Source organism: Halictus rubicundus, chromosome 9, assembly GCF_050948215.1.
Source record: "Halictus rubicundus isolate RS-2024b chromosome 9, iyHalRubi1_principal, whole genome shotgun sequence".
In the NCBI taxonomy this organism is placed as follows: Eukaryota; Metazoa; Arthropoda; class Insecta; order Hymenoptera; family Halictidae; genus Halictus; species Halictus rubicundus.
In genome coordinates this window covers 8,802,675-8,825,158 of record NC_135157.1, presented here as the reverse complement: position 1 = coordinate 8,825,158, position 22,484 = coordinate 8,802,675, and the positions used below count along the sequence as shown (strand labels likewise).

Below are 22,484 nucleotides of genomic sequence, written 5' to 3'. Positions count from 1 at the left end.
TGTGGACAAAGCCTATTTCCAGAAAAATATTAGCGTTTCACGATTTTTAAATGACGCAGGGTGTCAATATAAGTAACCCCTCGCTGCACGATCTTCTTCGTAGCAACGATCAGAGCTCGTTTAAATTTACTTTTAAGCTCAAGTATCGATAACGGAAGAAATTGGATAGGACACATGATAGGATAGGATAGAGGATAGGATAGGATAGAGGATAGGATTGGATAGAGGGTAGGATAGGATAGAGGATAGGATAATAAAAGATAATAGGATAGAGTATAGGATAGGATAGAGGAGAGGATTGGATAGTGGATAGGATAGGATAGAGAATAGGATAGGATAGAGGATAGGATAGGACAGTGAATAGGATAGGATAGAGAATAGGATAGGATAGAGGATAGGAAGGGATAGGGGATAGGATAGGATTGAGGATAGAATTGGATAGAGGATAGGATAGAATTGAGGATAGGATTGGATAGAGGATAGGATAGGATTGAGGATAGGATTGGATAGAGGATAGGATAGGATAGAGGATAGGAAGGAGGATTGGAGGAGGATTGGATTTTATTCTCACTTGTGATAAAGGAATAAAATTTTATAAATTCTGTTTGAACTCTGCAACCTGAGCGGGGTGAATATTAAATGTCTCCAAGACAGTTGAAAAAGTGCTTAAAATTAAAACTTTAAGACCCTTGTAGAGAAATGACAAGAGTCTAAGCACAGTGGGGTTAAAAACAACTGTAAAAATGTACGAAACGGATGAAGTTGTTAACGATCGAGCGTAACACGACTTAATATATGAGGATCGATAGGTATTGGTACGAGTGCGTGATTGTACGGGTGGCACCCTTGGGTGCAGCGGATCGTCCGGGGCCACTATTGGCGATAAAGTGGCATTCTGTACCGGAAGTAGCGATCCTTGGATCTCGGTTACGGAGGAGACCTCGCGCGTCGTCCATCTATCACACGTTGTACAAAGCAGATCGTGGAAAACCGTCGGGACGGATATGGGAACGCTCGGTTCCGATGATTTGTCCGCATTATTCATTCCGCGCGGTGCACGCGCGCACCGATCCTCTCGGACGGTCGTTGATAAACGAGGCCACTCGAATATCATATCCGATCGGCGCCCCGGTGAAATTTGAAAAATACACGACACCGGCCAAATTGGATTTCCCGGAGGGAGCTGATTAACGGCGCGATCCGGAAGTGTCTCTCTCTCTCCCCGACCGATACCGGTATCGTTTGCGTTCCGCCCTTCGTGTGTGCAAAGCGTGCACGGAACCTATGCGCCGGGCGCCGTGTGTATTAATCCGTATTGATCACCGGAAGAGCATTAATTACCGGGGAAAACGGTCGAACGGTTGCGCCCGCCGGGCGGGTGGGTCATCGTCGTCGTTAAAAGCGTAGGAGACCGTTGTTTGTTTGTCTTTTTGTCAACGGGCTTTCCGAATGACTCCGCTCGGCAGATCAGTGTTTGTCAAAAGTGTAATCCAAAGCGTGTTCGCCGGTCGGAAATTTAACGATCGGCCGAAGGTAAATAAGGCGAACGATGCGTTTTGCGCGAACGAAACGCCCGACGAATTGCGAATCGCAACGAACGTAATACGAAACAATACCGCGCTTATAATCATAAATTACTTAAGATGGAATATTCACGTATTAATCGTGCACCCGGTGAATGCAATTCACGGCGATTCCAGCCGGAAAAATGAACGTTTTGCGAGAACTTGTTACCGGGTTGCAACAACCGTTCTTTGTTTTATTCAATCGCGGCTGTTTGCTACAATTTCACCTGTAAACTACATGGTCCAGACCTTCGTGCACTTACAGCGAAATTAATCACGTTATTGTACCGCAAAGAATCTTCTAGAGATTTTACAAAAAGATCAAGCCCCCGGTGATTGCAGAAATACAGGCATATAGAAATGTGTTGTATTTAATGCGGTAAAGAATAGTTATATATTTATACGATATACTTATATTTAACAAAAGAATATAACTTAAGACTATTTATGAGCTATCTTCTCTACGACTACGGAACGAATCTAATTATGTGTTTATCTCTTAACGATTTCGGAGCGACTGCCGAATTACGCCGGGCGTCGGTATGACCATCCCCACTCTAACTACGGTGCTCATCCTAATACTTATTACATGTGCGTATGTACGTGTAATTGCCTACAAAATGTTTACATGTTCGCCTTGCATTTCAATAAAACGAATTGTGTTTCATTTCGCAACTACCTCATCGCACGGGGCATACCCGCACTCAAATAACAACGAAAATCAGAGAGAAATCAAATATTTTGCAGACCGTAGAAATAAATGAATTTTCCTTGGGGGAGGGGTGAACATGTGTAAAGCCCGAGCAACATTTCCATTAATACCGAGTAAAAATTTACAGTTCGAGTAAACGGTGAACGCCCAAGGCCATCAGGTAACCGGCGGCCACCACCAGAGGGTCCGACGTATCCGAGCATACTATTTCCATTATTTACAGGATGCATAAAGGATCGATCGAGCGCGTGTCCGTTTGAATATTGCACGGTATAATGTACTGATATCGAACGTCATTATACTTGCATACGATTAACTTTAGCGCCGTACGCGGGCCGGTTATGAATAAAAATCGACCCTGTCCCGCGTTGCCGAACGCCGAGCAGCCGCATTATAAATTCATCCGACAAAGAGTGGAACCAATGCGTGGACGGACGACGGCCGAAACGTGACTCGTGGCTGCAGATTCGCTCGCGCGAGTTGCAATAATTGATTAAATTTGCGAGATCCGTTTCCTCCGGCTCCCTTGGCGGGTCTTGCTCGTCCGGGCCTGTCGGAAGAACAATGGCTGTCAGCGCGGTTCGAATGAAGCGATTTAAACCTCGTGTCAATACCAACGATCCTCTGGATCGTCCAGTAACATCTAGACTCGGTGATGATATCAGCGCATAGTTTTCTGCCCGAAGTGTGAATTGATTTACAATTATCCGAATTAAACGAGTACATAGAAAGTATCCAACCTGTAGGATTTTTTGTCGGCGAAACGGTAGAATCTTTCATCATTCGACTTGCCCGTACACTTTTGCACACGTTTGAACAATATCCACAAATTTTCCAACGAAGCAAAAGTCAAAATTCACCTCGCTCTGTCCAATCGAAAACAAGAAGTTCCCCAATGGCTGACGCGACATTGCAGGATGTATCCGATCGATTCGCTTCAAACTTCGCCTACACCTTCAGCACAGCTGTCTCTATAGTTCGCGGCATACTTGAGAGGAACGGTGAAAAATTGGCAGGACAGCGGCACTTTGAATTATCGATTTCCCCAGACTGTTTTCAAACTGTCGCGAGCGATGAAGCTGCTCGGAGACATTGTTTTGACTTCGCCATTTCTGAAGAAAAACAAAAATCTAATTTTCTCTGCAGGATGGACGACTTAGGTTCGCACCGTGTGTCCCCTTTGTTCCCGGCGCCTGTTGATGATTCGCGTGACGCAAAACCCGGACCGGACCGGCGAATATATAAATATCCGCGGGTCGAAACGTCGTTTCCGAAACTAATTTCGTCGGGACGGTCGCGACGAAGAATTATGGCGGCGGGCACGCGGCACGTAATGCCTCCACGCAGGAATGTATCGTGACAAAAACTTATCTCTCTTGTTTGCGACAAAAAATAGGGTTAGCTGGCTCGTAATAACACCCCCTTTACGCATAATTCTTTCGGGCGTTATCGGCCCATAATCTTCCAGAAGCGCTTGTCCGAGGGGCTACGAACGATTTTTTCCTATTTCCTGACGCGTGACCGACGCGCGAGTTCATTATGGTGGGGATGATCAGTGGATGTTCCTAAAAGTATGTTATCGTCCTTCCAGTATATAATATACTTTTGCTGCCTAATGCCTATCCTGCATGCACTCGTTCCGACAACGGTCTTCGTAGCATTCTTTTCTGTTTCCAGTTTCACGAACACCCGGTACATTGAGGTTTCGTGACACGAAAAGTACAGGGTATCCATGAGCATCCTGCGTGATTATAAATCAGTATAAGTTCGTAACGGTGGGCATTGCGCACTTCATTCTGGTGTCACGAAAACAAGCGGCTCATGGAATTGCTATTGTGGCCATCATAGCATGTTTCATTGCGGTAAAATGGCGGTGGTCCCGCAACACTCTAGCTGGTGCGTTGTGGAATTTTCAGAGGCCGATAATATCGCGAGACGTGTTGCAAAAACAAATGGCATTACAAGTTTCGTTGTCAGCGGTTCCATATCTGTCCATTATCACGTAGGACATTATTATGCTACTGTCCCGTTCAACCCCTGAAGAATCTCCGGGGACATTGAATTTTAAACCACCTGTTTTCTTCTCTGCAACCTATCGTTTCAAAACATTTTTCACTTTGTCCATACGAAATCGAGTGCAACCGGCGATTGTTTAACCCTTGGCACTCGAATGGCGACTGCAAGGCGCCACTAAAAATTGCTCTATCATTATTAACGTTATTAAATTTATTTGTATTTAATAAATTACTGAACACTTCAGTATTGTACGAGTACATTGCACCCTTTTCGTATGTATAACTCGAAAAAACATGTATATAGAAGGGAAATATTCTAGTTGGCAAGAAATGTTTCGGTTTGGAGTTAAAATAGCTTCGAGTGCAAAGGGATAATAATGTTTAAAAGTCCAATATCCGTAGATGTCGGTAACATTGTCTAACATTTTCGTTGGGAATTAAAATAGAAGCAGATTTGTTTCTGAGCTTCCTTTTGGTGCGGCGGAATTATTGAAAATCCTGTTAATGGGCTTCCGGGTAGATAAAGTGTTAAAATAAGACTGGTGGATGCTGAACAGGTCGCAGTACTTGCGTAGAAACGGTGAAGTGTCGGACGCATAAGGTCGGATAAGGATTAAAGAGGGGCACCGAGCCAAGAGAGGTTTGGAGACCATGCTGTGCGGCAACTTCGAAGAAAATGGAGGTCTGTTCCGAGGGCGACACGGACGATGTAAATACAGGGCGTTTCATTTATCGCGGAACGTTAGAGTCGGCAGACGGCCGAGGGTCTCGGATTCTCCGAAAAGGCGATCGCTCGCCATACGGTCACGGGCTACAGACGCCTGTCGCGGAAGCTTGACCTTTTTTTTTATTCTTCTCTTTTTTTTTGTGCCTCCATTGCTCGACTACTGGGTTGGCGGTAATTGGAGGCGGCGAATTGCTACGTTCGACTTTTCTCGGTTTCCGGGAGCTCTAACCGCCCGTTCGGCCACGAGTGGCGGAGGCCTAGCACTTAACCGTCTGCTTCGTTTCACCGATTCACTCGAGCGATGCACTCGACCGATGCGGCACGTTTCCTTCTCCCTTTCTCTCTTTCTCTCGTTTTCTCCCCGTCCCTACTCCCCCCTCTCTCAATCTCTCTCTTTCTCTCCATCCCGTCCTCCTATTTCCCCGTGGCTTTTATTTTTTTCCAATTGGGTCGACGACTCCTCCTAGCTCTCGATTGCTGTTCAGTTTTATATTGATCACACGCGGGACAGAGCTCGAAAAAAATATGCGAATTCGCGGGAGCAGAGATTGTATTCAGTAACGAGTGAAAGAGGTGTCGGTGCGCGAGCGTTGGCCGCTTTGATTGGAATGGAGATTTCGTGTTACGATTTTTCTTTCCTTTTTGTTCCTCCCTTCGGTTTTGTTTTTACTTCTCGTTTTTCTTTTTTCTTTTTTTTTTTTTCGTTCACCGCGGGCGACGATGATTCTCTGTTTAGTAGAGTGGCCTTCGAATGGCAGTCGCGAGACAACCGGTGTCCAGGGTTCATAACCGGTGAATAGGCTGTCATTAAAACGTACAACCGCTCGCAATCATCCTTTAGTATGATAATAAACGTGACGATAAAAAAAAAGTCTTCGAAAAATTTCATTTCTGTATGACGACCGTAGCTCGCGAAAGGAGTTTTATACGCGCTCCTCGGGTTGTATTGTGTACACGGTTTTTGATCAGCGACGAACTTGCTCGAGTTATGTGCCTCGTCTTCGATAGCGACGCATTTACTCGTCGTAACTGACTTTTCGTGTCTTGTTCACGGCGAGTCGTAAACGTAGTGGTGCCTTTCCGATCGATCATCCAAATACAAACAAGATGTACGCTCTAAAATTGATCCGGCGAAATTGTTTAAAACCCGTTGCGAAACGGTTGGGTCTACGAGAGACATCGATTGTTAACAATCGTGTAGATCTGTGGCACTCGGGTGAACACTTTCGCGATACTAATGTTAGAAACGTTTATTTCAATTATAGTCATTGTCACACTAAATTATTACCCGCCAATAGAATTTGCATAGACTGAATATTTACCTCGCGTAACGAGAAAAAGATCATAAATCTTGAGTCGTTAATTAAGTGAATGTGGCTACGAGCCGTACGTCCTTCATGAGCTGTTTTATCTACCAATAACAGGTTCACGCGTTATCAACAACGGTTATTTATTTAGACACCACATTTCCCGACGTGATATCCACTTTTCCATTTTATTCATTTGATAACCGATCTAATTTCGCGAATAAAAATCTAATCTAATCTGATCTAATTTTCCGCGAAAAAATGTATTTTATCGCGCTTCATCCGAGCAACAGTTAAAAAGCGAGTGTAAAAGAATTGTTTGTTCAGTGAAAAAAATTCGAGCCGAGCTTCGATTTCAAATCTATTTTGAATTTATCTTGCTCCGAAACTAAGTATTCGAACCAAATTCCCTTTTTCCATGAAAAATAATTAGCCTTGAATACCTAGCCGAGACTAAAGAAAAAATTTGTTTCGTCGACTAAAAATGTGAACGATAGCGGAACAGAAATGTCAATGGTATTCGTTAATGTCAACGTTTCCTTGCATTCTGCAAATATAGACAGAAGTGCATCTAAATCTGCAGTCCAGTTGTCGGATTGGCAGTAACGGCGACTTTGGTCGCTCATTAAAATTTCGGATTGTTTCATAACTTTGGTAGAGCAGAATACATTGGATTCCAGTTAATTGGGACGCCGGGTAATCAGGACAGTCGCTTATTTGGGACAAATACCGAGAAGAACGAAAACAAGAACTAGAATACAATACTGTTGGGATAGTAAGTATTATTGGGACAAAAGGGTCCGGTCCCAATTAACAAGAATCCACTGTATACCTATTACGTCAACGGTTACCGATTGTGTTTCATATTTCTTTTATTTTCAATTTACTTTTCAATTTAATTTTGCTTTGCAATTTACGGGAGATTCACATTGGAGAATTCCCTGTACCGTGGCAGCGCATTCGCGAGCAAGTTCGCTGTATGGAAAGGGTCAACCTTGAAATTTCGAGGACCATGAAAAAGATCGTTCGCCCTTCGAAAAACGAAATTGATCTCCGACATTCCTCCGTACAGCGAAGAAGAAGATGCTTAAAGCGTCGAGGGTAGGAATACCGTGTGTAGACACGAAGGTGGCGACCGAATCGAGCGATACAAAGGGAGAGAGTTCTTTTGAAGGCTCAACGGCTGAAGGTGGCAGGCAGAACGGGCACCGTGTAAACATAATATTTATTTACCGTCGATATCGTTGGCGGTTGGGGCGATTCTTTCGCGGAATGAAGTTGCAGGCGGCACGAGAACGGCAACGGGAACGAAAACGAAAAAGGGTGCGCCGCGACGGTGGCACGACGGCGCGCGGCACGCCGGCATCGAAACGAAATCGAATCGACCGTGCGCGCAGCACCGGAGCCCGGCTGATTGACACGCGCGTTATGAAAGGAGAAGATTACACAACTCGCTCGCCGCGAACAAAGAGGTCGATTCAACTGGAAAAGTAACGTGTCCATTTGAATGACGCGCCATCGAAAAATCTGTCAGTCAAACGGGCTCTCCCGGCCCGCGCGATCCCGTAGGCATTTAAAAGCCCGGCAACGCGTCCATCGTAGAAGAGCGCACTCGCGCGCGTGCTCGAAAATAGAGGAGCGAGGTGGTGCGGGAGCGAGGAAAAGAAACAATCGTGCGACCGGAATTTAATTAAACATCATACGCGCGTCCGTCCACGGAATAGACACCGAAAAACGAATCGCTTCCCCCTTCCCCGTGTATCCCCGTCGCGAAATAACGGGTCGTTAGCGTCGCCACCGCACCGAGAACAATCTATTTTCTTCCTGACGACGATACACGAGTCCGAATGATTGGGCGCGAACGTTTTCCAGAGATTTTCCATTTGCCGCACCAATTTCGACACGGCCCAACACGGCCCGGCCCGACCCGACCCGGCCCCCCACGGTCACTCGGCGAATATTCGTCGGGGACGAACAAAAGAACGGCAGGCAGAGCGGCCGAAAAAAAATAGATCGGCGAAAAAAGGAATTTCGTTTGCGCGATACCGAGCCACCCATAGTTTATCGCGAAACTAGTTTTCACCCGCGGCAGATTTTATAACTAACTACCGCGACACCATCTGCCGGTGAAATTGAGCCCGGCTTTCTAGCGGCCGGGCCAACCTGCCCGCGGAAATTCGTTGTTTCGACTATGGCCAGCTCCCCTTTGAATTTATTTGTCGTTCGCCCCGGCTCCCTGCTAATGGTCCTGTCGCGGCAACGATTTCCGATTTTTTCCAAATTAACTTGCAGCCGTTTTTCGCGCGAATCTTAAACTAGGTTGTGCGTTTTTTTCTGCCAACGAGGAAAGTTGAAGCAAATTTTAAACTTTCCGCTGAAAAATGTTGTTTCTATGATGCTAGAAACCATTTTTTCCCCTGCTGGTAAACTGCTCTAGGGATGAAAAACACCCTGAAGAAACCTTAACTTTTCGTATTACCGTGAACATTTACGAAACCGGAACCAGCTACGGTGAAAAAGTTAAATCTTTATTTTCTTCCTAAATACAAAACTGTAAAGGCGTTTGACGAACTCGGAAATATTTGTTTTTCTTTTTAATTTATTAAAATGACCGGGCCTCGTTTGAGCAATACTATGCAATCAGAGACGGAAAGATAGTCGAGATCCACACACATGTTGAGGGTCATCGCAGACCCAGCTGTGATCATGCGTTAAAAACGGGAATGTCTGTGTAGCTCCCGCACCCCTGAAATTAATACAATTTTTAATTTGCATATGAACTCGCGATCTATTCATCGCCCACAATTTCCTGACAAAATGTAAGTAAAAAGTAAAAAGCCCCAGAACTTTGCATTGAAATATTTCCAGAAATTTCTCACAAACTCGAACGCAACGCGACTCTTTTCAACCAACTGTTCATGCAACTTCATTTCGATGGTTTTTTACGGGAACGTTGAAACTGCGCCCGAAAAGCGAGCGCACCACGAATGGTCCCGCGGCCATCGAAAAAGAATTCAAAACGCGTTCCATCCGCCACGGTTAAACATTTCCGGGCAGGCCGGAAGTTCGATGCAGTTCCGTTTATCGCTCGAGTATTATTTATTCAGTCAATCTTACGGAAGAAGCGAGCCAGACGCACCACCTTTTTTCCGGCGTCTCCATGAATGATTCATGGCCGCGAGGAAACCGGCCACGAGTTTCTCGGTAATTTTCCCGTCGTTTTTCTCCTCGGGCCGGAAAACTGCGAAAAAGTTTGCCGCCGCGCCCGCGCTGGTCGCGTTGTATGTATTTCCATAATGAAATCGGCGTCGCGCAACGATTTCGCGCGAGAGGACGATCTCTGCGGCCGCGCCGCGATAACCGGACAAGAACTTCGCTCTTTACAGCGAGCTTCGCGCGTGTACCCGCAATTTATTTACTGGCAACAATCCTCGGACATGCTGTTGCATTTTTCTGTGTCCCGCGGAGCAGCGGTTCCCGGGAAAATTCGCTGGAAATAAAAATTGTTTGCATCAGTTCCAAGAAACCACTTAGGAACCTATTTCTTTCTCCATTTCACAATGTTAGACCTCGATTCTTTTAATCCTCTCGCTGTTACTCATTTTTCTCGGAAATGCGTAAAATCTACTTGTCAATTAGATTTACGTTATAAACGAATTGGTGAAATAATTGTTAAGAGCTTTTCCCCTGTTTTCAGTTGATGCAGAAAATGCTAATTTTGCCTAAAAATCCACAAGCTACTCGGAAGAATCTACAAGCCATTCTCATCGCAAAATCAGTTTAAAAACATTGCATTAGACACGAGATTAGATGCAAGATTAGATACCAGTTAACGTTATTGCATTTCTCATGGACGCTTCGCCCGAGCATTATCTCCTGCTAATCTATTCCATTTGTTTTCACCTTCCAAGTTCGAATCCCTCGTTGCTAAGGTCTGAGTACATACCAATATGGCGTCGTCCTTTCCTATCACAAACGCTTAAAATCGCTCTACTTTACACGCGTATAACTTCTGAACTAGTTCCTAACACTAAGACTTGGATTTTTGGCATTTCCTCGTTAAAACCTACAGGATTATGTTTAAAAAAAAGTTAAAAATCTCTGGGTTGCCAAGGCGAAGTTAAGTGTGATATTTAATAAAATGTTTTCTGGCCGTAAAGTAGGCTCTGGGAGTAATACTGTCGGAGAAATATTGTTCCTATTGTCTAGAAATGACTTAGTATGACTCCCACTTTTTAGGAAATTAATTTACGAGTTTTAACCGGCCAATTAGCATTGATCGAAGCAGCGTGCAGCGGCTGAAAATGGTTTAGACTCTGCAAGAGGAATGTACTTATGTAGCGGCGTGGCAAATTTGTACCTATAATAAAGGCATTAGGCGAGGGAAGAAATAACCGGACGAGATCCATCGAGGAACCGATTAACGCGCTCGAGTAGCTTCGCGGTCCGGAAAAACCGAGGCCTCTCTCTCGTTCCTCTCTGGTTTTTCCGCGCGTAGCCCGTTCCTTTCCATTTTCACGCGTTGCCGGGGGTTGGCCGGGGGTTAAATGGGTCGTCGGGCGCGAAGGGGAGGTCGGAGATCGTTGCACGAGCAATGGATTTTCGCGCAGACGAAACCGGGAATTTACGATATCGAACGTAATGGCGCTTGCTGCGACCAGAAGGGGCGAGATACATACACCTTCGCTCGCGTTTCCCGCTGACCTACCTGTCAGCCACCGGCGACCCGAGAACACCTGTTGTATCATTTTTCCTCGATTGGCCTGGAACTGTCATTCGCCTAATGATATCAGAAAGCCGGGAGAACAACGCGCTGCTGTTCCCTTATTCGGTGCGCGCCAACGCCGCGCCGTGAACGTGAACGTGACTGTGACTGCACTTTTCTCTTCGACGTTCAGCCTTCGCCCCTGCTCGGCTCTCGCGTTATATTGCGTTATATTGGCGATCCGGTGCTTTCTTATAAACCGGCCGTCGAAAATCCTCGGCGTCCCCTCGCGCCGTGACATCGCCATTTTTATGTCCTGCCGGCGGGACGCCGCACGAAGATCTAATCTGGCGCCCGATCATAGAACGAATATGGGATGAATGGAGGAGTTTATGTGTTTATGGGAATCACGGGCGTGGGGAGAAAATATTTCGAAGGAATTTAACACCGAACCTGCCGGGCTGATGACCGGTCTGAAATATTTTGTTTCACAATTCTTGAAATTATGGAGATGCCTTCACTCAAAATAAGTGCATTTCTTAACCCCTTGCACGACGATTTATTTTACGGTTTTAGTGATTAGAACTTTGTTTTAATTCGTAATTTCCTAAGTAAGGAAGAAAATTTATATCTATTTTATGCCTATACGTTCTTCAAGAGCTGTGCATTAACAACGCCAAAATAGAATTTTATTTCGTTTTAGCACTCGAATGGCGACTGTAAGGCGCCACTAAAAATTCCTGTATCATTATTCAAAATATTTTTTACATTATTAGATTTGTTTGTATTTAATAAATTACTACACATTTCAGTACTGTACAAGTAAATTGCACCATTTCCGTGTGTATAGCATTAAAAAATATATATAGAAGGGAAATATTCTAGGTCGGAAAAAACGTTTCTTTTGGGAGTCAAAATGGCTTCGAGTGCAAAGGGTTAATAATATACATATTTATTAGATTCTGTTCAGAATCTTCATCACGAGCATGACTCGATATTGAAGGGCAAGGGATTAATTCGACTAGATATTACAATAAGAATCGCACAAACTCAATGCAATTTTTTCCTTTTGTGAGCCAACACAGGCACTTTTATCAGAATTTTAATTACCTTGCTTTCGTAAGATTTTGGGGGGATGATTATTGATATGCGCAGAAGGACGATTATCCAGGGACTAGATTGTGCAATAGTCCCACCGCTTCCACCGTTGTTCAGTCCAATGAGTCTGTCTCCTGTTTCTGTTATGGGTCGAAATAGTCGCTTCTGCAAATTGAATTGCGCGACAAAGGAAGCAATCGTGGCCGTAAAAACGCCAGAGGCAGGTCTTTGTGTAATACCGGCTGTGTGAAAAAATACTTCAAACAAAAGTTACGACCCAGTGCAGGTAGTCAAGAGTCACAATGGTTATCGGTACCTCGGGCCCGCTGAAGCGTGGTCAAACAGCTGTAAACCTGGGGTTCCTGGGCATCTGCGCATCACGTGCAAGCGAATTTCACAGTTATTATTTAAGCTGTCCACGTCCAGGAATTCGAGAACAATGCCCGCGAGTGTATTATCGGAGCGTCCTTTCTTCCATCCGTGTTCCTACTCTCGCACCTCCATCGACATCAACATACAATACCTGGAATCCATAACTTTGATTAATTTATATTCTCGGAATGATCGAGTCGCCAGATATTTTGCGTGCAATGATTCGCAGAATTTTTTTGGAGACGTTAACACTACAACTACCGAACCAGTCAAAATGACTGGTGGATGATTTCTTCTTTCGCGATTACTGAAACTATGAAAACATTTTCACGAGAAATTTTTTAATATATCTCTCCTTTGGGGTACCATAAAAATCGTATGGAACCTGAGCAAATTCAATCTTGCTGTTATCATAAAGGGATAAGTCTGAGTCGCGTTTAGGGCTCGGTAGTTCCGGTGTTAATTAATTAGCTGACGCGAGAAAAACTAGTTGACAAAATTGTGATCGATCAGAGAATCGCGGAGAAAACGTTAAGGTAACTTTTCACAACTTCTTCTCCGGGCCAGTATCGAAAATGACTTTTTCTTTTCGGGACGATCTCGCATGCGCGAAGACGCAACGGCAGAAATATAAATTAGCTCTCCCCTGGTAAGCGCACATCACCGACTAAATACTTGCCGAGATATCCCGAAATCAAAAGGAACATTCCCGGCCCGCCAGATTCAATCTAAAGTTTGCCAAGCCTGTCGGCTCCAGCATCACAACTCAAGCAGAGAAAGAGACCGTTGTTTCCCGCGGCGATAATTCCGATAAACGAAAGGAACCCCGGGAGCCCGCCTAAATCCCAGGGAACCTTGTATTTCACCGGGATTCGATAACTCGTACGAGCCCGGGCCGCATAAACGTCCATGGTCGGGGCAACCCCGATATAATTCAATTTTCACGAGGCCGTTACACGACACGTTCGCCCTGTAAAACGTTCAATTCGTGCGGAGATATCCGATGCGTCAGTTGGCGGCGCCTCGGCCGTTATCAGTGTCGGACTGACGTGTCGACGATTATCCCTGAGCGAGAGAGGATGGTCGTGGCCGGTGGCCGGCCACACAGCCGTATTCTTTCATATTGAAAAAAATTGCGTCCACGTTAGCGGTCGTAACGCGGCTCGTAAAAAGGCCGGAGGCCGTCCGGACGATAAGATTCCGTCGGTCCCGGGGACAGACGATTCGTTATTCCGGGTCCGGACGAAACGCGAGTAGAGTTTACGGTTTTGTGCGACGATAGCGGCCGATAAAACCACTGCCGGCGATGCGGCTCCGCTTGCGGAGAGGAGAGGAGAGGAGAGGAGAGGAGAGGAGAGGCCAGAGGACTGTTGAGTAGGCTCCTTTTTCGGAGAACCGTTTAACTTGAAACAGGAGGGAAGCCTGTGTACGGCGATGCGCCAGCATGCGAAGCTCGTACGGGCTTCGAACGCGACTCCATCGTCTATGCCCGCACGTGTGTGCGTGTGTAAGGTGCATAGGTGTGCACACGTTTGCGTGGAAACCCGTGGAACACACGCGCACCAACGACGCTGACCATCGAGCCACTCGTATGCACCACTGACCTTTCGAGCCCGCGCTGCAGCCCTTTCATTGGCCGGGTTGCATTCTTGGCTGCGAGCAACACGTGGGGGAGAACACGGCGACTCGATCTAGTGATTTTTGTCGTTTCGACGTCACTCGTGCGTCGAAATGATAGGAAAACCATTCGACGGGCAACCCTGCATGAAACTCTTTGAACGGAACGCCGCCGCCGGCGAGAGTCACGCTGAATAGTCACTCCGTGCTCGGCCCGCTCGGTTTTTGATGTTGTTAAAAAATGGAAGACTTGTTACACACTTTGATCGACCACTCGGCACTCGTGTGCGCGCTCCCGCCCCGTGCACCGTCGTCTTTTGTGGCTGGCGCGACTGATGGAGAACGCGAAATTGCGTCGTGAAATCGTAAACGAAAAACCACTTCATCAACCCTCCCGGGACGACATCTGTGCACTGTGCCGGTTCTAATACTTCAACGTTGATTGCCAGATTTGTGCATTTCTGAGTAAGCGCGATTTAATGCAGTGGACAGATTAAAAGAATTTTTGAAATATTTATGGACTAATTTCTGCTGATTACAATCGTTCATGAAGTTTCGGTTCGGTTCCTGTTTCGTACAATTCTGCATGAGGATCCGCAGTTTGGTAATTGAAGATAATGGGACACAGTTCCCAGGCATTACGGTTTATATTCTAAAATTTGCGGATAGCTATGAAAGGTATCGAATTAGGAAATAAATTATACAAGGTGTCTCGAAAATGTTGTACTTCCTCGAAAGAGGAGATTCCCGGGGTGATTTGAAGTAACTTTTTCCTTTGCGAAAATTGTGATCTTTTTTATCGAAGAACTAAGGAACGAGTCCTTTTGAAATATTTAGGATAATTTATCCCGTACTCGAGGAACATGTACACATTTTTTCATTGAAGACAATTTTGCATAAGGATCCGCAGTTTGATAATTGAAGATAATGGGACACAGTAAAAACAGTAAATACAGTACAGTACAGTACAGTACAGTACAGTAAATAAATTATACAAGGTGTCTCAAAAATGTTGTACTTCCTCGAAAGAGGAGATTTGAAGTAACTTTTTCCTTTGCGAAAATTGTGATTTTTTTTATCGAAGAACTAAGGAACGAGTCTTTTTGAAATATTTAGGATAATTTATCCCATACTCGAGGAACATGTACACATTTTTTCACTGAAGAATTTATTGTAGAAATGGGTACAAAAATTTGCTTCTTTCATAAGTGTTTTAATTTCACTGTCGAGAGTTAGCCTTTTAGTTGCACGCGTCGGGGCAAATTAATGGTCGAATGCTTTTTCTCTATCTACACTTTACCACTTTCAAATGAATTGTTTCGACAAAATCGCGTTTGAAGTTTTCCGCTGGTGCATCTAGCTGTACGACGCGCTACTGTTTCATGAATACTTTGAATCTGTGATTGGAACTTCAGAGATACGATCTCTGTGCACGCGTTATCATTGATAAACCAATAAAATCGTCGTTTTTGAAGTAAGCATGGCTCTCTCTCTTCGAAAATAACCTGTCGAAACGTGATTTATAGATGCGGATTTTGTGCGCTTATGACAACAACAAAAAAAAACACTGCAATTTCATTTTTTAACTGAGCGACATTTCAATGATGAATTGTTACGGAGACGTAATGGGGAAGACGATATTTTTACCATGATTAATAGGACATGGTTTATACCAATTTGGATACCATCATACGTTCAAGCGAAGGAGTTCTTCTTTGAATTAACGCTAGGTTTACGGAGCACGAAAAGTGACTATATTAGATTACTTTATGAGAATAAAAAGAGCATATTTATTCAAATTGCTAGTAATTTTTTGAATAGCATGTACCCAAGAAATAAATTTCTGGAACAATTCCTCATGGATGTATCTTTACAATAATTCTAAATTAAAAATATTAAAGATAAAAGGTTCTCAAGTGCACAATAGTGAACGTAAATGACGTATTAACTTGTCATCCCCAATTAAAAGGTTGAAGCAGTGGAGCAATATCTTTGACCCACTAAACTGAAGAAAGAAAGAAATTCCCAAGTGACGACTATTTCTTGGGATGCAGACAACTTTCGCAGTGATTCAGTTAAAAGGAAAATGGCTGACGATTAAAATGTAAAAAAGATGTCCGGAGATCTTGAACTGCACAATGGACTCTGGAAGCCGTTACCGTTCTTACCGTTTACAAGAAAGGGGTCCCCATTAATTTTTATTCATTACGTGTCGCGCATTAACACGCGGTCGAAGAATTCGAAGGAACCCGCGCAACAGAAACTTCAATTCTCCTATTCGTCTGGTTTTACTCTGGATTTCTTTTAAACGTTACGCGAATATATCTGTGTCAACCAATTTCCGCAAATGATTAAACCAACAGAATCGACATTTTGTCGCGTGAATCGTACTCTCTCCTCCGAAATAACCTATCAGAATTACTTGCAACAAAAGGAGAATAGAGGACAGTTAAAATGTAAAAAAAGATGTCAGGAGATCTTGAACAGGACAATGGGCCATTGTGACAGGAATAACGAAATGATTAAGCCGCCCGAGCCTGTGTGTTCACAATCAACAATACCGGAACCCCTCTGGAAGCGTTACCATTCTTACCGTTTACAAGAAAGGGGTCCCCATTAATTTTTATTCATTAAGCGTCGCGCGTTAGCGTGCGGTCGAGGAATTCGAAGGGGGCCCGCAACAGAAATTTCAATTCTCTCATTGGTCTGGGTCACTCTCGATTTCTTCTAATCGTCTCGGCTGCATCTGGGTATATGTAAATACACCTGTGTGCTCGCCGTGACACGGGGCTACCGGGTTGGAGGCACCGTGTGCGTCGCTCCGCTGAATTATACAGCGGGCCGAGGTGTAACATGTTCATCGGGGCAAGTGTTCGTTCACGTAGCTCGTTTATATTTAAATGAACCGCGTTGATTCGATATTGTATAAGGACACGCTCGTCTTTTCTTGCGCTCGCCGGGACGTGCGACGGCCGTTGCCGACGACGCGGTGAATACGAATCGGGGATATACGACGTTTTTGGAACCACCTACGCGATGGGAAACTTACCGTATCTCTTCTTCTTCTTCTTCTCCCCCGGCCGAATGCACCGTGTACTTGAAAATTCCGCTGCGCCCTTTTCTACAACGAAGCAGTCGCCGGTAGGATTTTCGGAGTGGATCTCGCTCCCAACGAGCGGTAAAAAAAATTGTTTCCAGACGCGGCTCGGAATGTCAATCCTCCCGAGGTGAGAAAACAGCAACGGGATCTACAAGCTGCTCTCGCTACTACACCTATACGCGACTTCTTTCGAAAGCATACTTCTTTGCCAAGAGAGAATGGAAATGGTTCTAGTTTCTGGATAGGTTTACTTTACGCGCGGCTTAAACGAATGAAAATTGAATTGTTTTGTCGGAAGCGTAAAACAATCCCAGGGACTTTCGAAATTGTACTAGTACTCGGAATATTTTTGCCTCTGCGATGACGAATTTTTGATGGGGATAAAAGTCAGAATCTCTAATTACTCCAATGCATTGGAGATTACTCGATACATGTCCAAAACTCGGGTCTAGCCACGGACATGTATCGGCTAGGAGATATTAACCTTGGACTCCTCGGCGACCTTGGCCCATCAGGGGGTATACCCCGTGGCAGTGGGGATAGTTCTGGGACTTTTATCGGCTAGGCATTCGGGACACATATAGAGCAAACACTGTAATTCTATATGAATTTTTGTACTTCGCGGGAAAAGTTTCCACTGAAATGAAAGTTAGCTTAGTTAGGGCCGAGAATTAATTTGTACACCTAATGCTTGTTAGCTGAACTATCTTCTGAAACGTTGAATGACGTATCGCCCATATTTGGGTGACAATTTCAGTGACTTAACACACTGTACGCCGTGCCCGCGCTAATGCGGGATTCCACCGTTACTGTATGTAGACATTAAACGTTGATAGGCAAATGTTATCGTTTCGTGCTTTTGTTGGATTGCATATCCTTAATGAATTCATAAAAATATAACAAAATGTACGATGCAACCGCACAACGCTGCTGAGTGGGCGCTCACTTAATCTTCATCTACCATCTTGCTAAAGTGTCCTCCAACAACCAGAAAGCAATAAATATTATAATGTAACATTCTGAATACGTCGTTAATAGCTTGCAAGATAAAAATTGTGTGTGTAAATTATACTAGACAGGAGCCAAGTATTTCATTCATTCTTTAATGATTTTAGTCAGCTCAAACGAGCACATTATTTTTAAATTCTTTTGATCTGTCCACCGCATTAAATTGCACATACTAATTTTCGTCGTAAACGCATAAAATCCGCAGTCTATTGTAGACACAAAAATACAGGTTAGAAGAAACAGAAGTCCGCCTAACACTCTATCCGGTAAATTACGGTCCGAAATTGTGAATTTGCGTGAACACCAGCAATCTAATTAGTCCTCCGGAGCACGGAAGACCCTTCATTCTTTCGTTATTGCTCGAAACCACGCCTTCCTGTCCGTTCGTGTCTATACACTTACAAGCCGTTATTATCCCTCGATTAAACCATTACTAATCGCGTCAAAATAACTTAATATCTCTGATAAACCTTCGTGTGTAACATTGTAAAAATAACCATGAATAGCTTGCGGTGATATGAAAACAAGATTGTACGCAGCTCAGAAACTGCAGGACAAAGTAGAATATCTTGTTTACAATTTCGCAAATACATTTTACAGCACAGACATTGCACTTTACAGAGATTAAATATTTCACGGCGTCTAAAAGCCGAAGACGAGCGTACTTTCACTTCGGCGAGCGTGCCATTAATTGAAATTTATGTTTCCCTCGATCGACGCGGTTGAAGTCTTAATTTTCACACGCGGCGAGTACAATTCGCCGTACAAATACAATAAAATACTAGCCGGGGAAGTCCAGACTCGTCGGCTCCACTGGTAAAAACGCGGAAGATACTAACCCCGTGTCGCGATCATTTCGCGTAACATAAATCTACTTTATTAAATGTAAAAAGAATGCATACACCTTGGTGAGCACTTTCCATTATACGGAATTATTATTGCAACTCTCGTCTACAGTTAATGTAACATTATTCGACTTTCGGTGTTCTAGAGAGTGCGGCACATTGCAACATTTTCTACAAAAATCTAAATTTGGTTGCTAATGTACGTGTGAGGGTAATTATTCATAAAAAATGAAATTTAACAGTAAAATTAATAAATTAAGCACCACTAGAAATGATTGTGGCATTATTTCAAAGAAATTACGAGAAATATTACAAAATATTTGTTACATTACAAAATTTGTATTTAACAGATTACTAAACATTTAAACATTATACGTGGAAATCGGATCAGTTTCGTATGAATAAAATGAAAATATTCTAAGACGGAAGAAAAATTTAGTTTTCGAATGAATATAGCGCCGAGTGTACAGGGTTAAAAAAAATCAACAATATTAATGCATGCAAATGATTGTTATAATAACATCAATTTCCTCTTAACATGCAGTTTTGCCAAATGAATTTATCTTACATCGTGATATACACGTGTAGCGAGATTTGTCCGCGTTGTGCGCCGTCGCGAACGGAAGTATAGCTCGTCTGTGGTTGGCATAAAGCCGCGTTTACAAGAATCCGTGTGTCCGGTGTCGTCGGGAGCCGATCCGTACGACGCCGTAAACCCGCGGGCACCGGGTTGTTTTTGCGTCAGGAATTACGCGAACGTCGGGAATGATATACTAACAATAATCAAGCGGACGTAAAATTCAGCGTTCGTTAATTTGCATAAGCGTCCGCCGTCCCCGCGACAGCCGTACGCACACGGGTACACGTACACGTACACATCGGGCTTTTCGAAACGCGACCACGGTTTAAATATTTTACGTTTCCAACGGGGCAAGCTTCTCGACGAGGATAATTACACCTGTTATTTACGGCGCATCTGTCGACCGGCCGCAGGATGACGCGGGCCCGCATCATTCGGCGAACGCATCCAAATATGCATCTAACGTCGCGAAGGTCACTCCATCCGACCGTTTTATTTATTTCCCAAGTCACGGTACCTCTTTGTAATTACGGCCCGTCCACCTGCCCGCAGATGCTATCTCTCGCTCATCGATGCGTTTGGGCGTATTAGTCTCTTCAAGCAGGATTCGGTGTTTTTTTTTTTTTTAAATAACAGCGAGACACGACGCGAATGCCGCTGTCTGTAGAATTTGTGATCGAGGTTTATGCCACGAACCACCGAAACACGCTACTTTTTGTTTTTAGTACACACGGTGTTCTCAACTTTCTGTTTAATTAGGACTCCCTATTTCACGTTTAATAACGAATCCGGATCCTAATTACATTAAATACGCGCCCCCCCCCCATGCTTTAAAATGACGTCTCAGGGACGTCTCGGTTTCGGACGCGAAACTTGAATTATTTATTTCAATTAACACAGAATTTTACATTTATCTTGAACCAATAGAAATCATTTTATTTCCCACCGATGCGAACTTGGAGCGTCGGGTGAAATGGAGTAGTGTGCTTTAATCTGAAACCTTGGAATTAAATTATAAGCCAAGGGGTTAATTAGTCGGAGTCTAGGATTACACGCGCATATTAGTCGGACAAGTCAAATTAGTAGGAATACGCATCCGAATACACACGTAATAATATTACACGGAGCACATATATCCGTCCAGTTTAACCCTCCGTATGCTGTGCCGGAGTCGTTCGTGACCCGTCGCGGTGGGATTAACGTAAGCGACCGTGAATATGTACAATTTTATTCCGATATAAGACTCTTCTTCTTATTCATCCGATATACGACGAAAGCCGGTACCGAGTCATCGCCTTATATCGAAAGAAAACTGTAGTGAAATGTCTGGTGTGGGTCAGAAATGACTCCGGCGTAGGCCCAGAACTCGCAAGAGATTTTAAGTATTTATGGCAGAGAAGTGGATGAGTGAAAAACGAAACTGCAATTTTAGTAAATAATGATTTGAATAATGTTGTTATATTATTTTCTGCTCGTTAAAATCGTTGAAAGCAGAAACATACTCCACTTCTTGACTTAGAAAATCTGTATTTCGCGTAAAAATCCGCAGTCTAGTACGCTTGTTTATACGTCGTTAATTAAATTGCCAGTTACCATCGTTTCTGGCCATCCTTTGTTCATTCATCTCGCACAAAGTTCACAGCGGCGTGTTGAAGAGCGTGTACTTCACATTTTGGTTCGTAATAAAGGCGACAGTTGAAATTGCTGATTAAAATTTCTTTCGTGGAATGCATGAAGACCGGTATTAAACAGAATAATATTTCCAACGATGCTGAATTTCGTTTCACGTTTCGCCGTGTTCGAATGCGAACGCGTAAAATCCACAGTTTAATAATCACGCGCGGGTGAAAGTAACGAATAAGTTTACTGGAAATACAAGACTGCAATACCAAAGTAGCATTGGCAGTAATTTACGTAACATTTTCCTGACGCGACGATTATTTATCAAAATGCCTGGTTCATGATTTCCTGCGGAAATTAAATTTTTAACGGATCGCGTGACTTTTATTGTAACGTGTACATAGAAAATTGTACGCGTCTCCCTGCAGAATTTATTTGTCGCGAACATGAATATTATAAAATCGCGTTATGATTAACGATGTCATCAATTACTGCGCAGAAGTCTTTATTTCGGAATTCGGAGTAATTCCATGTATTAACGAAAATGTTTATCGTTACAGGTGGAATGGTTTGAAACTTTATGGGACGACCTGTGGCCGCGCCATCGAGAAACGGTAAGTAGATTTCACTTTTTATTCTGCTTTATAGTTCATTCCGTCGCTATAGTACCACGACTTCCGCAAATTGCTCGTAACGTTTGCCACACGGTGCGCAACATAAAACTAAAATTATCGAACCGAGCCAAGGTGACTCAATTCTCTTTCAGAAAAATAATAAATTTATTAACACATTACTCACCGGGAAGCCTATTACTATAAAACCTCATCGACTACGCTATAAAAAAAAAGACCTTCAAAATCTCCGTTCAGAAAACTGAAAGGAATAATTGACATTACATATCCACTTATGTCATCCAGATTCATGACATAAAATTGCCATTGCTGTTGAATAATTTTTTAAAGAAATTCTGTAAATCATTAAAATCTTGTAAACAGTTGTAACTAGGTTTCTCGAGGCAGAACGGTATCAGAACCAGTTGGGAAATGAATAAATTTCGATCGTAAACTAAAAAACTGAAATGGATGATTTTTACTTGTTCGACCGTTTACAGCGTTCAATGGAACAATGTGTCCGCAATATTTCCCGGATTATTTAGATTGCGTTTCCGACGCAACGACAGTCGGACATTTTATTACCGTTCGCGAAAGTTAAC

General features: G+C 43.7%; 1 protein-coding gene across 2 annotated transcripts in view; it reads left to right on the top strand.

Annotated features, from left to right (window-relative positions):
• LOC143357530 (uncharacterized) overlaps window positions 1-22,484 on the top strand; it is a 247,368-nt gene that overhangs the window by 80,719 nt on the left and 144,165 nt on the right. For both annotated transcript variants that reach the window (XM_076794089.1, XM_076794090.1), the window contains exon 2: window positions 21,832-21,885. The gene's annotated coding sequence lies outside the window, so the exon portion shown is untranslated. The remainder of the gene's footprint in view (window positions 1-21,831; window positions 21,886-22,484) is intronic.